The following is a 16,259-nucleotide window of genomic DNA, read 5'->3' on the forward strand; positions in this document are numbered from 1 at the left end:
TGCGTTCATAATAATTGCTTCAGAACAAAAGGACAGTAGAGCTCACAAATCTTAGCTTTCCCATCAGGTAACAGATGGACATTGGGAAGCCATGCGAGCTCTTTATGGTTTCAGTTTCTGTAAAACAAAATAACAGAAGTATAGGACCTGCCTCATAGACTAGTTGTAAGGATTAAAATATACTACCTTTGTAAAGTCCTTAGAATCATGCCTTCCCAACTGCTACAGTTATTACTATTATTATTTCTTATTAACTTGGAAATAGTTTATATTCCCAATGTTCACTTTATCTGGTCAAACTGGTGGGTACAAGAATGGTAAAGGTGACTAAAAGGAAAACTTCAGAATTTGTTAGTCCCAAAGATGGTGATTCAAAATAGCTAGATTGTAGAGTTTAGGTGTTAGATCTTTTTTTTTCTTTTTGTTTTAACGTTTATTTATTTTTGAGACAGAGAGAGACAGAGCATGAACGGGGGAGGGGCAGAGAGAGAGGGAGACACAGAATCGGAAGCATGCTCCAGGCTCTGAGCCATCAGCCCAGAGCCCGACGCGGGGCTTGAACTCACTGACTGTGAGATCATGACCTGAGCTGAAGTCGGACGCTTTAACTGACTGAGCCACCCAGGTGCCCCTAGGTGTTAGATCTTCTAAGTTATCTGCTCTATCCCTGTCTTCCTATGTGGGGAATGGAAAAGTTAGAGACTTTTATACCTAGTTAGCAACACTGCCAGTTTGAGAGCTCAGTTTAATTCAATTTATTACTTTCTTGATCTACGCAGTCTTTTTGCATGTGGCATTGTAGTGTCCCCTTACAGATTTTTCTCTTTCCTACTGGTAGGGATTCAGCTCAGCCATACAGTTGACAATGGACCACCACTTTAATCTCATTTTTTCTTGGCTCTGAACGTCTTTTTTCTGGAACCCTTTTTTTGTTATTGTTCCTGCATGCAGTAAAATGAGAGGACCTTATTTCTATCACGTTCTAACAATACTCGCAAAAGTATTTGAAACCACCCAGCTTATTCTACACTTTCTTGCCCAGTCTTCCTTGTGTGGAGAGGAGTCAAAGCCATGAAAATCAAGTATTACTCAGCTTAAAAATAGGGATTCATTTAAAGTATCTAAATTGCAACTTGGACAGCAAAAGGTTAATAGTGCATTGAAAAAAAAATTCCAGCAGTCCACAAATCTAAGCATAATTATGTATGAACATGAGGCTTTTATTGCTGTCAAAATTAATCACTTTTCAACTTCCAGCTGTTAAAACCCTTCTGGCAGTTCTCCAAGCAATTCCCCTACAGTTACTTTTCCTTCAATTAAATTCTGGTACGGTTCACAGGCTCCTGTTACATAAGCAGCAATTTAAAAATGGACTTCTCGGGGTTTTCTTCCTGTCTTTTTTTGGTCTTTGCTTGAAACTAGCAAAGGACAGAAAATGAAGTTTGCTTCTCTTACTCTTTCAGCTCAACTTTGACTTAAGCTTCAGGCCTACAAGACAAGCAATAGGGGATTAAAGCATTAGTGTTTATTATAAAGCACTTTCTATGTGTGTAGTGATTTGTAATAATTTTTATTAGCCATTTCTCTCAACTGTCCTCAGAGGTCAGTGATCGTTGTTATATTTGCTCTCTGCAACCTCCCCCTCCTCCCACTTTTCTTTCCCCCACAGCAACTCTGCAGGAAATGTCGTTTACAAACCTTCGGTGGTAGGTTTAGTCCCTATGTGATGCTACTGTGAATTTCTAGGACAGTGGTAACACTTGGTCCTCCTTTGTCATGGTAGGAATGATCCTGCAAAGTGAAGCCACCTGAAGTGTCTGAAGCTGCCCAGCTTCCTGGACGCTCCAGTGGTGGACTGCACCTGCTGATTCCAGAAGCAGCTGCAGAGAAGCCCGTTGAGCAGTGAAGCACAGAGGCTCACGGCAGGCTAAGGCCACTGGGCCGAGTATGGATCCTCAGGGAGATTCAGAAATGGTCCCAGAATACGATTTTGGTTTACGAATGGAAAGGAGTCCACATCTTTGCATTCCCTTGGCACAGAACTGAGTGCTTGCACACACAGATGTTGTATTGGAATTATGGTCTTTCAGAATCCCAGAAAGGAAACGTGGGAAGAATCGACCTTTTGTCCTTTTTCAGAGCTGTCCAGGGATGAAATGAGAAGTGAAGCTTTGCTCTACAGGGACTGGCGATTCTGAGCCCTCTCACCTTCCCTGTGGTATCAGGGCACACGCCCTTCAACATTGGAGTTCATTCAGCCAGGGTCACTTCCCTGGCTTGTCTCTCCCAATTCCCTCTGATGGTGCCTGCTGTGTTTGAGTCTGGGCTGGAGAGCACCTTCCCTGGTCACTCCTGTGGGTCTCTGAGCCTTCTTCCTCACTCATGCTGTATCATGCTGTGGCTGTGTGTTAAATGCAGTAATGAGCACATGTCTCCAGTTGGCAGTCTCTAATTTCTGCTCTCATCCTCTACTTCCATGCAAAATTAATCTATTTCCAGATGCTCATTTCTTCCTGAGCTTTTCTACCTGATAGTAGCAGCTGGCAGGAGATCAAAGACGGGTCACGGGGTATGAAGAGGGCTTTGTGGCAGAGATAAGAGTATAGAGGTCTTGTATGTCCAAGAAAAATAAGAACGCAGCAAACACCTTGTAGTGTTTCCATTGTACCATGAATATGCAGTTCTGTGGTGTGTGGTTGGCAAGAGAGACTGCAGGTGCAGGGGAAATCATTCCACGATCATCATCCACACTTTAAAGTGACTTGTCATTAACAACTTGGACTCTGACAACCTCAGCCAGTCACGGTTTAGGATATGGAGCAAGATTCTTTGTCCAAATAGAAGTCTTGCTAGTCAGTGGCCCAGGGAGTCAACGGTATGAATTTACTAGAGCACTATTCCCCTCAGGCTGCCCTGGTTGAAGATCGCTGCTGGTCAAATCATATCCATGCTCCGGGAAATAGCTCCAGGCCTGGGCACCTTTGCAGGAATTTGGAGAAGGGACAGATTCATTGAGAAGTAATCAGGTTCTCTGTACTGCAGTGAGAAACTTGTCAATCCCTCCATCATTCCTTCATACATTAGTTACCTCATTAGTTTGCTCTACTATGATGGAGTTGATTTACTCCAACCAGTGTCATTTGGACAAATCTTCCTGAGCTTGGCTTGATGGCCTAGAGAGGACTGAATCAGGATTAAGAGCGGCTTGGACTTGGGGCGCCTGGGTGGCTCAGTTGGTTAAGCGTCCAACTTCAGCACAGCACAAACTCACAGTCTGTGGGTTCAAGCCCCATGTTGGCCTCTGTGCTGAGAGCTCAGAGCCTGGAGCCTGCTTCAGATTCTGTGTGTCTCTTTCTCTGCCCCTCTCCTGCTAATGATTTATCTCTGTCTCTCAAAAACATTAAAAAAAATTAGACAAGAAAAAAAGAGTGCCTTAGACTTGACACCCAGAGGCCAAGACTCCTCCATTGGGAAGCTGCCAAGATGTCCAAGAGACAAGATGGAGGTCATGTTGGCAGATCCAAGGCCAGAAAGCACTGGTTACAAAGTTTTGCCCTTCTCTTCATTATTAACATACCTTCTCTTTGTAGGGCATTTCTTAGAAATTGCCACATGCATAGTTTTTCTTAATTGACTTATATACCATATTTGTATATACCATAAATATTTCCAACGCAAATATTTTGCATGTATTTTATTTGCTTGTTTTCTTAGTTTGATAATCCATGGGTGGTTTGGCCAAACTTGGTGTCCCTTAGACCTTTCGATTCTAGGATTCTAACTCCCAACATCTCACCAAACCCTACCCGCTGGTAATTAAAAACGAATATATAGGCAATCAACAAGTTGGGGAGAAAAAGTTCTGCTTGGAGTTAGAGTCATTTTGCATTTGGCAAAATACAGTTACATTAATTTATATTGCTCTTATTCCATCTGCTTTCTGGTTTAAAATGTCCTGGATTGCTCCAGACTCTGTATATGCAATAGTTTCCATTTACAAAATTTTCCTGCCTAATCCATTTTATTTTCCTGAGAGCTTTTAAAAAATGATATTGGTTAGTTTCAAATTTGCAGAGTTCAGTTTTATGTGTTGATTTCTGGTCTTTTAAATGGGTGATACAGCCTAAAGATATAACCAAAGGAAGCTTTTAGAGCTAAAATGTTTGTGCCAGGAGCTCAGTGCAAGTGATGCCAACCAATGGATGGCTTGGAGCAGCTGGTCTGTGTAGAGGCAGAACTCATGCATTCTCAAGTTCTTCTAGGGCCTAGAATTTTCTATCACCACTCTCTGGTTTGCTTAAATGCATGCTGCCTTAGTGGAACTGCCTTTTTCCCCCCCAGATCCACGGAGGCATGAATAAATTTTTTCTTCACTATTCAATTATGGAAGAGGAGTAGAAATGAGTAAAACTGTTAAAGATAACAGGATAACAGTACTGCATTAAAAAAATCGTGTTTGATGTCTTGACACTGCTTCACAATACAAGTGTCAGAAAACTCTTGGATTGTGGGAGCTGGTGAGAGGGAGGTAACCGTCTACCAGAATCTGGTACTTCTCCTGTCTGTTTATTTGCTGGCAGTTACACTTACACACTTCTGTTTACAGCCCTGGGGAGGGCGGGGTGGGATGGGAACCCCAGAGTAAAGGGACTCATCCATTCCAGCCTTATTGCCTGAGTCTCAAGTGGTAAATAGGATTGTTCTGAAGACAAATTGGCAAGGCTCTTGTCATGGTGATAGGCATTGTTTAAAAGGCAAATGATTTGAATTTGTTTTGTCTGGAAACGTTAGCAAGGATTTTGTTTTGCCTCTTTGAGCACATTATTTAGTTTACTGTTATCCTCCAAAACTGCCTTCAGATAAATTTTCACAGTACCTTACGTTTGAATGTTACTTTCTTTGTCCACATAAATTTCGAAGTTGTTATCTCATTCAATACTCAAATACTCCTGTGTGCATGACTTAATTGGAACTGGGAAGGAAGCTGTGATTTTGTTGATGTGGGCATATAAATTAACCTTTCCTGCTGGAGTTTTTGGATACTCCACAGCCTTTGCCCGAGCGCTATATAGGACCCATTTCTGGAGGTTTCTGCTGGTCTGCCCAGGGCACTCAGGTTCCAGAGGTATCTGGCTACTTTGAGCTGCATGAAGTTGTGCTTAGGCACCTGGGAAGGGCAACTTTGGCTTTGCAACATGTACCTGCCCTAATGCTCTCCTCTGGTTACTGCTGTTCTCTCCCCTTTGAGCTCATCTCTTGTGGGGGTGTTCAGGGATGGACATTATTCTGCAACGGATAGTTTGGCTTCATTCCAGGAACTTTTGGTGTTGTGGTCTTGTTGGCGGACATTCTGAAAGCTTCAGAGAGAAGGGTGATTTAACTGGTCTAGAGTGACCGTGGAATATCTGAGTTTTGCTGATGTGTAATCTCTCTGCTTTTGATTCTGGTGAGGAGCTTGATGGAGGATTGATGTTACAATCACCAAAAAAGCATGCTGGTTTTCTTAAAAGTGCAAAGATAGAAGATACCATCGTTAGCTTGTCGACAACTTGCACATTTTATTCTCCCCAGCTTCCCAACTGCTAGAGCTTAATAACGATGCCCAACAACATCTACTCTTTTCTTGCAATTTAAGCTTGTTAATGGACATACATGACTTTTTGGAAAGAGCTCATACTCTTGGTTTTTAGAAATGTGACATGGTTCTGTTTAGGTCAAGGATGACCTTTGTTCCCTCTGCATATTTTCCAAGCTTCAGGCAGAATTTATAACCAGGTATGACTTGTCTTTCGCTCTGTTCAGTCTCCACTTGAGAGCCTTCTCCACTTTCTAGATTTTTCCCTTTCCCATCATGGGCCCAGTACCTCCCACCTGCTCACTAGTGTTGCTGTGCAGCCCCAGCTTGGTCTGCCTTTGATAGCATCTTTGGGTTATTACTAGACTGACTCCTCCCTCAAAATTCACCTCTTGGCAGCCCTTCCCTTTCTGTTAATGGCAAACCATAACCTCCCTTAAAAAAATAGCCATTTTAATTGCCACTATCATCACTAACACATCACCATTCCTCCTAACATGTACTGGGCCAAGCCCCGAGGACACACAAGAAGATAAAAAGAATTTCCACCCCAGGAGGGTTTATAGTCTAATGGTAGCAATGTAAACATTATTGATAGCTCATGGATTCCTGTTTTACTTCTAGAATAAAACGTCTCTGCGTTGTTATAGAGAAATTATAGAAATAGGAGGACTTAGCCCAATGGTATTTTTGGTAGACCAATGGGGATATTCAGAAGAGGAAGAAACCCGTAAAAATCATAGGACATCAATGGGGGTCTACAAAAGCCTACACCATACTTCTTCCCTCTCGCACCTTTCCAACTGAAGACCCTGTAGTCATTGATAGACAATAAACCACATGGAATCAGCTTGTAAGTGGGCCCATCTGTTGCTGGAGGGATTCAATGGCTGTTGCTAGAGCTCATTCTAAATCACTTTTGTTGAGCCCAGAGCAAAGCGGAAGTGATGTACAGGAGCATCAGACCAGAGCTCCTGCCAAACAGAGGCAGGATACAACAAGACACACAAAAGCAAAAGTCTTCCTGTTTCTGTAACATTTCCAGCTGGAAAACAAATCAGAGCCACACATTCCAGCTATGCTTAGGAAACACTCAAATATCCAACTAGTAATCATCTAGGTATGCTAACTGCAGTGCAAAATAATTCTGGGGTTGCCAGTGCCCTATGCTTTGTAGGCTTCCAATTAACTCTTTTCTCCAAGGGCCAATTATTAGGCAAATTCAGCATTTCTATCTCCCATCCCCATCTTTTCAGAGAAAGGTTGTTACACACCAGAATGTCTGACCATTACATTAAGCCATTAAGCCATTGAAACGTAGATGTTGGAAGAATTTAGCCGTTGAAACATAGATTAAAGACTTAAGCATTAAATGAAATTCTGCATTCATAAATCTTAAGAGTTAGAAGAAACCCAAGAGCAGTGTGACCATACATTTAATTAGGGGACCCTTGTCTCAGTAGTAATTAATGTTGCCTTTCTTCTCCCAAACATGACCAGTTTGGACCTTAAGTTATATGGTCATTTTGCCTGAAATGTTATCCAGTCCAGCTTTTAGTTTGCTTCCAATTTAATATAGAATTTACTTTTCTGCTTTTTCCCTTTTCCAAACAAGCAGTGGAGGGCTCACTACTTTGCAAGGAAACTCTAAGGACTTCTTGGTTCTGCATCAGAATCTTCCTTCTCCTAGCCTGCACTCTTTGATTGTCATTCAACAGTATAGACCAAGTTTCTTCTTTCTTCCATAAAATATTTTTCATGTTGGTAGATTTGTTTGTTTTTTTTTTAAAAAAAAACATGTTTACTTCTTTCAACACTTGAAATTCCAAGGAGCTGAGTATGATTTTGCACTGATGCATCTGAGAGACAAAAATCAAGAATTCTGTTTGGTTTCCATCCAGGGGTTCTATGATTAGAACCCAACACATTTGTTTGGGGATGGTGGATAAAAGATAATTCAGAAGTTACTAACAAAGTAACCATGCCAGCATCCTGTAGTGACAATTTCTTTATAATTTGTTTTATGAATGCAGGTGAATGATAATATTTCTACAACTTTATAGGCAGGAAACAAGCATAACATGAAGAAACAAGGCTTTATTTTTATTCATTAATGTTTATTTACTTTTGAGAGAGAGAGAGAGAGAGAGAGAGAGAGAGAGAGAGAGGTGGGCAGAGATAGAGGGAGACACAGAATCCAAAGTAGGCTCCAGGCTTTGAGCTGTCAGCACAGAGCCAAATGTGGGGCTCGAATTCACAAACTGTGAGATCATGACCTGAGCTGAAGTTGAACACTCAACCAACTGAGCCACCCAGGCATCCCAACAAAGCTTTATTTAAAGGCTATTCTAAACCAATGACAGAAGTAGGATCCACGTGCTTTATTTTTTAAAATATATTTTATGATTGTAAAAATAATACAGATGATTGGAGATATAGAGCATCTTAAAAACTAAAGAAATCCCTACTTGTAATCTCACCTTCAGAGAGGCGATTACTGTTAATATTTTTGGTACTTGATAAATACATTATTTGACAAAATAGGGATCAGGTATTGTTTTCTCTGATTTTATAAGTGTATGATAATCATTTTCCTATATCATCGAATAGGCTTAAAATCCTGGCTTTAATGGTTGCTAAATAGGCACTTGGCCTTTTTTCTAAAGATTCTTCTATTGTTGGACATTTAGGTTATTTTTAACTACTCCAATAATGCCATAGGACACATCCATAAATTCTTGTCAACCTTACCGACTATTTCCTTAGGATAGACTCCTATAAATGGAAATTCTGCTTAAAGGATTGTATTAGCCTGCTAGGGCTGCCATGAAAGAATATCATGGATTGGGGGGCTTACACAACAGAAATGGATTTTCTCATGATGCTGGGAGCTGGAAACCTCAAATCAAAGTGCCAAATGGTCGATTCAGTTTCTGGTGAGAGTGTTCTTCTCGGCGTGTAGATGGTGGTTTTTTTGTTTTTTTTTCCACATGTCCTTGCATGACAGAACTCTTTCTCTTCTTGTCAAAACTCCACCTTTTGGATTGGGATCCCACCCTCGTAACCTCATTTAGCCTTTGTCACCTCCTCATAGGCCTGATCTCCAAGTGCAGTGTTATGGGGAGGAGGAGGGGGGCAGTGGTTAGGGCTTGGACACATCGATTTTGGTGGGGGGGGACACACAATGCAGCCCATACCAAGAGTGTAACCATTTTCATCTTTTTGATCAACTGAAAGGTTGAACCAATTTAGAGTGTCACCAGCAAGGTGGGGAGAGCTTCTAAAGAGCATGATCTTTAAAGATGGAAAAGAACTGATCATGTGTTTTTAGAGAAGATTTTGCTTTAATTTGGGTTTGATTCCTAAATAAGGGGAATATTTTTTTCATGCTTATATGCTATTTGTGGTTCTTGCATGGATGAACTCTTCAGGCTTTCCGTTATTTGTTAACTTTGCTTATCGATTCGTATGAGCTATTTACGGGGTGACAATAAGGGACGATCGATGTTACTTAGCATTTTCTAGACACCAGACCAGGCACCAGGCACCTCACATTCTGAATAAAAACTCTATTGTTTTCACACCCCATTGTAGAGACAACAACCCTTAGACACAGGGAAATGAAGCCAATTTCCTGTATGAGAAATTTACCTTTGCAGACTGCCATTTCTACGTGTGCTCCTGGCCTCGGTCCTACAGCATTTGTGTCTGGCTTTTATTGACAACAATCATTTGTTGATAGAATTTCTTTTCTTCATCCTCTGCACATGCCATCTTTTTTTTTTTTTTTTTTTTTTTGACTTAAAATACCAGCACATTTTTTTGCCTCCCTCTTCTGCCTCCACCTTTTCCCTGTTCTCTGGGAGAGCTTCTCAAGTTCATTCTGCACATGACGGACTTGAGTTCCCGGTGTCTGTTTCACTGTCTTCAGTGAGGTCTTGCATTTTAATTCCTGCCCCCAGCTCCCCTGGCTCCCCCCACTGCATCTAGTTGCCTTTTCATTTGCTCACGCTCTTGCAGTTCAGCTGCTTGGCATTCTGCACCTGTTTCTAAGAGGCCATAAGTTCTTAGATCCTAGTGAAGATATAGAACATTTCGTAATACTTTCTTTTTATGAAGAGTCAATCATTTTCAAAGGTGTGTGCATCTTCTGGATCTTTAGGGTATTGTTCTCTTTCCCCTGAGCTTTTGCCCTTTTTTCACAGGCCTCCCTGTGCAGCTTATTGTTTTCTAACCCGCAGATTAGACAAGTTCCCTCTGGATTCAAGGTTTGCCAACAGATTTTTGTGGCTCTGCCATGTACAAATGGGATCTTCTCACCTTCTTGCTTGATTTCTCTGGCACTCTGAAGCCCAGGGGCTCTGAGAACATACAACTTGAGCAGGCACTGCTGTTCAAACTCCATACAGCCTTCTTTCTTGCGATCTGGCTTCAGTGTCAGGGCTTCAGTGTCAGGGCTCCAGTCCCTAGGATACGAAGCATCAGGTAGATCCCTTCAGCTCCCTGATCATTGTGTTCAGTCCATAGATGGGACAGACATTTGGGTGGGTTGGAATTAGGAAAAGAGGACACAACGCGGAAGAGAGGGCCAGGCATCTTAGAAAGAAACACCTGTACAGCGGCGGGACAGTTACGCAGTTTTCCCTCTGGCATTGAACCTGGACCTGCCGGAAAGGGCGGACGGTGGGCGAGGACAAGGGCCCACCTCACTTTCTTCGCCTTGTGTGTGCTTTTCCACTTCGGGAGAGCAAACGACAGCCTGGCTGCTCACCCTTTCTCCAAATCTACCTTCAGCCACGTTGGAGCCGGGGGAGATTGTTCTCGCATTCTGGCAACTGATCTTTCACTTTTGTGTAGTTTTCGTGTTTCATTCTTCCAAATGTGTAGTCCTATGTAGGTTTAGTGGGAAATTGGGAGAAGTTGCAGCAGGGGCTGCTAGCCAGGGATCATTTATTAAAAAATTTTTAAAAATATTTTTGAGAGAGAGAGAGAGGAGAGAGAGAGAGAAGAGAGAGAATTGAGTGGAGGAAGGGCAGAAAGAGAGACACACACAGAATCTGAGGCAGGCGCCAGGAAATGACCTGTCAGCACAGAGCCTGATGTGGAGGGCTCAGTTGAACTCACAAACCTTAAGATGGTGACGAGAGCTAAAGTTGGATGCTTAACTGACAGAGCCACGCGGGTTCCTCCCTGGGGATCATTATTTTTTATTTTTATTAATTATTGAGAGATAGAAACAGAGCATGAGCATGGGAGGGGCAGAGAGAGGAGGAGACACAGAATCCAAAGCAGACTCCAGGCTCTGAGCTTTCAGCACAGAGCCCGACACGGAGCTCAAACCCACAAACTGTGAGATCATGACCTGAGTGGAAGTCGGACGCTCAACCGACTGAGCCACCCAGGTGCCTCCGCCCAGGGATCGTTTTAAACTGGGAAGTCTTCACATTGCTCTTTTTTGCTCACGGTTTCCTCCCAGACACTGAGCCTGCCTCAATGTGTGTCGATGGCACTCTAGGAGCAGAATCATTCCAGACACCTAAAGTTTTCTTTTCTGTGTGGTTATCTTTCCATCCCCACTGTTTCCACCATGGGTGGTTTAGGTCTTCACTATTTGCCAAAGTGTTCTGTGGTTGCTGGGATCCCAGCCACCAGTCTCTCCCCCCACCGCCACCCCCAATTACTTTAATTACACTTTAATTGAGGTCAGACTGGGCGTTTCTTAGCTTTCCAACTGGCAAAGCGGATCCTCTCTGTGATACTCATAAATTCCAGATTTACCTTGACATTCTAGGTCCTCTATGACCCATGCTCTACCTGACCAATCTGAACACCTTTACTCCTGTGCCTTATGCTCTTATGAAACTGGCTGGCTCATCGTTTCCAAATATGCTCCATATTCTTCTGCTTTGATCTCTTATGTCATATGTCTTCTTGGATTTCCCTTTTTTTTGTTGTTGCAATCTTATCCATTTTCTAGACCCTCGTTAAAACGCAATCTTCTGAGATCTGAATGCAATCTTTTCTCTGTCTGAGCCCTGACATCTGGATCATCAGATTAATTCTTTGTTTTGGAGTTTGTATGTGCCTATGTGTTGTGCGTTACCTGCTTTCTCTTTTAGATTATAGCTTACTCCATCTTGCTCGGCCTTATTTCCAGATCAATACAATTAGTATATTATTAGTGCTTAACTCATTCATTTGAGGCATTGTGAAATGGGCTAAAGCATCCGAGTTTTAAGCACAGAGCTTACCACAGTGGGAATGCTCAGGGAATACTGGTAGAACAAATGAACATATGGTTCTTCTGATTTGCTACCTTGATTCTATATTATTTCCAGGGTAAGGCCTTTTCTTATCCCAAACCTCGCTAAGTTTGCAAGGGTCTCAGTACCAGTAGCCTTCTAGATTTTTCCTGAGCACTGCCAGAAAGTTTAGGGGCAAGGAGGGAATGATCCAATGTAACAACCCTGAGTGAAAACCACAGGCGCTAAGCAGCTGGGTAATGTGAACAGACAAGTTCAGCTGAATCTCCAGAAACGCATCAATCACAGGATGATGGCAGCCTTTTGGGAACATTAAGAGATGTTTGAAAAGAAGCCAGAGCACAGAATAAAAAGATTGTTAGAGTTGGTTTTCAAAACCAAAGTCTCCATCATGCCCAACACCCTTTGGAAAGATGGCAAATTGACGTGTAAACAGAACTCATTTTCTTGAGACCCTTAGGAAATTAGAGAGGTTTTTTTTTTGTTGTTGTTTTTTGTTTTTTGAGCAACTTAATAGAAACTGCCTCAGGAATGGGGTCTGTCATTGCTTTTCCAAGCAATACTGTTCCCCCTAAGGGGCTTTGCCACAGGCTTCCAGGGTGAATATTATAAAAGCCACTAATAATGGTCCTTCTCAGGTAACATTTTCTGGCATAAAATATTTTGGATTCATATAGTCTAAACACATTGAACTATAATGTGGTCAACACGACAGTGTTCTGACATACAAAGCTATGGTCTTTACTGCTATCCTGGTTTCTGTAGCCTCAAAGGTCCACAAGGAGTCAAGAGGATAAATCCTTAACGAGGGCAACATAGAAGCTACCATGGTCCCATACAGGATTTATAGTCCGTTGTTTTTCTCCAGAGAGAAAGCACGGACCAACGTAAAGCATAAATTAACGTGAACAACCCTGGCCGGGGAGTCAGGCTTCAGTCCTAATACTGCGAGAGGGCAAAGCCAATAGGACCTGGGCCCAGCATTTAACCACTGTGTGCCTTATCAATTAGTTAAAAGGAATTGAGCAACAGAGTCCTTAAAGGTTTTCCAAATAAGGACTTTTTAATTGTAAGATTTCTTCTGGCTGGAGAGTAGTGGGTCTTGATGACTGGGAATCTGGCATCAGCAAGCTTGCTTTTGAATCCAGACTAAGCCTTTTTGCAGCTAAGATCTTAGACTCTTACTTGCTTATTCTGTGCCTCAGTTTCCTTTACTGTGAGATGGGGAGAGTAACAACTTCTTGTTTCAGTTTGGATATGTAGCAGCTATCGATTCAGGGGCTCAGACTTATTAAGGATCCAGACTTTTTATGTCAACTTGACCATCTTAAAAATTTTTCCTGCCTATTTGTTGCTTTTAGAAGACAATGGAGGTCTCTCCAGATAGGGTTTTCTTTCATAAGAAGAAGCAGGGGGTGGTGGTAGCAGGATTTAGGGGGAAAAAAAATGGTATAAATGGAGGAAAGGTCCGTATTTCAGGACTGCTTCCTCCAAAAAGAAGGAAACCTTCCCACAAGTTCCCAAATGATTTCTCTTTCGATTTCATCGGCCAGAACAGGGCCACAAGGCCCCTCCTCTGTGAGAGAAGGTGGCAAAGTCTTTCTCAGCTTTTGTACCAGTGGCTGGGAGCGCCACGGGGTTGGCCAGCAAATAGGTGTGACACACGGCCCGGTCGTGATGGCAGGAGGTCACGGGGATCACAGCGAATTCTAGTTGAGGGCTTAGCCCGGAGACTGACCCAGATCTCCTTTCCTTTGCACCTGATTCAACCTCACCACAGTGATTTTCAACCATAGGTGTAAACCTGGAATCATGGACGTTTGGTACTGTTTGACTTCTTCCCCTTACGGTAATATCACTTTCCTGTGTATGCTCGGCTCAGGAATTAACCTAAATCAGCCCCTCTATCTTAAAATGTTTTTTTAATGTTTATTTCTTAGACACAGAGTGTTGGGGGGCGGGGAGGAGCAGAGAGAGAGGGAGACACAGAATCCGAAGCAGGCCCCAGGCTCTGAGCTGTCAGCACAGAGCCTGGCACGGGGCTGGAACCCACAAACCGGGAGATTGTGACTGGAGCCGAAGTCGGACGCTTTACCGACTGAGACCCCCAGGCGTCCCAGGCCCTTTATCTTAGAGTCACTCCTTGAATGCAAGATTTTAGAGTTCTACAGAAGCTAAGGGGCACAGTGAGGGGACAAGTAAGCAGAGGTCATGAGGAACAGAAGCTATGAATAGGGGCAAGCCGGGAGGTAAATGGCTGAGGTCATTGCAGAAGCTGTAGAAACAGAACAGAGAGGGACCGAGTTAGCGTGATGGGAACAGCAGCTGGTACTGCAGGGACAAGAAGATCAGACACCTGAAGCTGCTGCTTTGCCCAAGGTTGCTGGAGCTACCCTGTGTCCTGAGCCATGTTCCAATTGTACCCTGGCTGGGTACCACCTTCCTTGCTCCCCTCATGTCCCTATATTAGCCGCCCCCCCCCCCCCCCCAGTCTGGGGTAACTTGCAAAAGTCTCCAACCCTTGTAATTGCTGAGACTGGCTCACAAAAGAATTCAAAGAACTTGGAGAAGCGTGCTATTCTGCTCCTAATGGAGAACGAGCGAGGGAGACCAATGCACAGCCTCTCCCACACCTGTTGGCTGTTATCGAACAGCCACAGTCACGGTGGGAGAAACCTCTCCAAGCACGGGCTGAGAATCTGTTTTGTGCGGTCCCAGTGGCTCATCAGCCTGCGCCCCAGGGCCCCACGGCCCCCTGTTGATGGACCAGGAGTCTCATCGGGAGGGAATTCAAGAGACCCGCTTTGCCACCCTACCCTGGCTCCATTTACATAATCCTTCCTAGGCTGTTGCTTGTGTAGTTCAATTACTTGATTGACTTCATATTGTGGGATGCTGGATGAGGTGAAGAAACAACAGGTTCTTGGCTGTACCCTCTGGCCTGTTCTGTTCGGTCTTGTTGGCTTTAAGGATTTCACGAAGCTTTGCATCGCTGCCAACTGTCTCCCCGGGTGTTTTTCACAAGCAGCATCCTGCTTCCATGCGCCCATCTCCCAAGGGATCCCTAGGACGTGGGACGGGGACCTAAACCTTCAGCTGCAGGCACGTGGGTGGGGTGTGCGGACCACAGAGGATCCTGAGAAATCCCTTCAAGGGCCCCCCAAGTTGCAGAATTTAGCGCTCTCCTTCTGGCTTCTTCCTATCCTCCTCCCCCCCCACCCCCCAGGAGAGATGGGGGTATTTGTTCAGGAGGATCTCGTGCTGTCTGGCAGCTGTGACACCAGGGAACACAGCTTGAAGAACTAGCTTCCCTGACATTTTGGCTCGGCAGATTTCCGACCACGGAACTGTTAAGCCACATTTCAGCTTCGTTTCCAGGCATGTGTCTTCTTTATTTATTAACTCGAAGACTCTGCCATTTCTTACAGAGCTCCATCCCTAGGTTCTGTTGACACGTTTTCCCCCCTTTCTTCTCAGCTTGAGCGGAGCTCAGCTCGAATCAAACTCCCCCCTGACTTGTAAACAGCTTACGAGAGGTTTCCCATACGTGACTGAATGGCCCTGGACTGGGTCCCAGGAGGGGGTAGATCCCCCAGCCTATTTGTCCCCCACCTTCACTGGCTGAGTAAGCTTTGGACTCTGTGGGTGGGTGCGACACGGGGGTGGGCTGGGGGCTGGCTTGCGTCTGACAAGTGAAGTCTAAATGCATTTTCCCACAGAACAATATTACTTGTGAAGGCCTGCAAGCCCCCTTTACCTTCACAGCGCTAAACGTTGTAGTACAAGCTACATTCGTGGTTTCTAGACCATGACTATACATTAGAATCACCTGCGGGTGCGTTTAAACGCTGCCTGAGGCCCTTCACCACAGTCGGGCTCAACCACCCCTAGCAGAAGCCCTGGCACAGGTGCTTTTAACAAGCTTCTCTAGAAATTTAATTTTTTTTAACATTTATTTATTTATGTATTTATTTATAAGACAGAGCATGAACAGGGGAGGGTCAGAGAAAGAAGGAGACACAGAATGTGAAACAGGCTCCAGGCTCTGAGCTGTCAGCAGAGAGCCTGACGCGGGGCTTGAACCCACGGACCCCGAGATCATGACCTGAGCCGAAGTCGGCTGCTTAACCGACTGAGCCACCCAGGCGCCCCATCTTCTCTGGAAATTCTAACGCAGACGGTGGGGGGGGGGGGGGGGGGAAGAGCCCTGGGATTTTGCAGCCAGGCCAAGACTGGAGGGAGGCACCAGAGGCATCTGGGGGCAAAACTGAAGGAGGTGTTCACTTTCACAGCGGTGCAAATCGGCCCTGTTTTGGGGGTTGCATTAGTCAACCCAGGATTCCAGGTTTCGGACGGACGCAAGCTTTTAGTTTTAAACTTGCGTGAAAAAGCTTCTCACAGGCCTCCGCCCGCTTACAGTT

This window comes from Panthera onca, chromosome A1 (genome assembly GCF_046562875.1).
Source record: "Panthera onca isolate mPanOnc1 chromosome A1, mPanOnc1 haplotype 2, whole genome shotgun sequence".
NCBI lineage: Eukaryota > Metazoa > Chordata > Mammalia > Carnivora > Felidae > Panthera > Panthera onca.